Source organism: Bactrocera neohumeralis, unplaced genomic scaffold, assembly GCF_024586455.1.
Source record: "Bactrocera neohumeralis isolate Rockhampton unplaced genomic scaffold, APGP_CSIRO_Bneo_wtdbg2-racon-allhic-juicebox.fasta_v2 ctg2502, whole genome shotgun sequence".
Taxonomy (NCBI): Eukaryota; Metazoa; Arthropoda; class Insecta; order Diptera; family Tephritidae; genus Bactrocera; species Bactrocera neohumeralis.
Window position 1 is genome coordinate 15,001 of NW_026090180.1, and position 1,673 is coordinate 16,673.

Below are 1,673 nucleotides of genomic sequence, written 5' to 3' on the forward strand. Positions count from 1 at the left end.
AACACAAAACGAACGATATGGTATATTTTAATAATTGATTTGAGATAATCATAACATGAAAATTAAACTAAGAATTTGAACTCTAAATACTTTATTTACAACAATTATTGTTGAAAGCAAAGTATAAGTGTTGTAATAATATACAAATAAAAAATCAAATATATATAGTAACATAAAACGAAGGTATGGCATATTATAATAATTGTTTGAGGTAATCATAACATGAAAATTAAACTAAGAATTTGAACTCAAAATACTTACTGTTCAAAGCAAATTATAAATGTTGTGATTCAATTATAATATACAAATATAAAAGCATATACATATAGTAACAAAAAAACGATTAACGCATTAAGCTAATAATTTGAACTTAAAATACAATGCTTTTAAAAAACATTTATTAAATTAAAAGCAAAGGTGTAAATATGTTGAAAATCTCATTTGACAAATATTATAATATGCAAAAAGTAATATAGAGGAGGAGAAATACAAATAAAAGAATATAGTGTTTATAAGGCCATATAAGTAAATAATTTTCATAAAACTATTAAGTGTAAAAGTCATACAGGTAAATAATTTTCATATGAGTGTTAACTTTATAAAGTCATATAAGTAACTAATTTTCATATAAGTATTAAGTGTAAAAGTCATACAGGTAAATATCTTTCATATAAGTATTAAGTTTATGAAGGCATATAAGTAAATAATTTTCATATAAGTATTAAATGTAAAATTCATATAAGTCAAAAAGTCATATAAGTAATACATTTTCATATAAGTATTAAGTTTGAAAGTCATATAAGTAAATAATTTTCATATAAGTATTAAGTTTATAAAGTCATATGGTCAAAAAGTCATGCAAGTAAAAAATTTTCATATAAGTATTAAGTTTATAAAGTCATGTAAGTAAATAATTTTCATATAAGTATTAAGTGTAAAAGTCATACAGGTAAATAATTTTCATATAAGTATTAAGTGTATAAAGTCATATAAGTAAATAATTTCCATATAAGTATTAAGTGTAAAATTTATACAGGTAAATAATTTTCATATGAGTATTAAGTTTATAAAGTCATATAAATAATAAATTTTCATATAATTATTAAGTGTAAAAGTCATATAAGTAAATAATTTTCATATAAGTATTAAGTGTATAAAGTCATATAAGTCAAAAAGTCATACAGGTAAATAATTTTCATATAAGTATTAAGTGTATAAAGTCATATAAGTAATAAATTTTCATATAAGTATTAAGTGTAAAAGTCATGTAAGTAAATAATTTTCATATAAGTATTAAGTGCATAAAGTTATATAAGTCAAAAAGTCATATAAGTAATAAATTTCCATATAAGTATTAGGTGTATAAAGTCATATAAGTAAATAATTTTCATATAAGTATTAAGTGTATGAATTCATATAAGTAATAAATTTTCATATAATATAAGTATTAAGTGTAAAAGTCATACAGGTAAATAATTTTCATATAAGTATTAAGTGTATAAAGTCATATAAGTAATAAATTTTCATATAAGTATTAAGTGTAAAAGTCATGTAAGTAAATAATTTTCATATAAATATTAAGTGCATAAAGTCATATAAGTCAAAAAGTCATACAAGTAATAAATTTCCATATAAGTATTAAGTGTATAAAGTCATATAAGTAAATAATTTTC

The 1,673-nt window shown here is 19.1% G+C and overlaps 1 long non-coding RNA gene across 1 annotated transcript in view; it reads left to right on the top strand.

Annotated features, from left to right (window-relative positions):
- LOC126766773 (uncharacterized) overlaps nt 1–1,131 on the top strand; it is a 1,195-nt gene extending 64 nt beyond the window's left edge. The window contains exons 1-2 of the long non-coding RNA XR_007668954.1: nt 1–568; nt 656–1,131. The exon at nt 1–568 is cut by the window's left edge and continues 64 nt beyond it. This is a non-coding gene — a long non-coding RNA (uncharacterized LOC126766773). The remainder of the gene's footprint in view (nt 569–655) is intronic.
- The last annotated feature ends 542 nt before the right edge of the window (nt 1,132–1,673 follow it).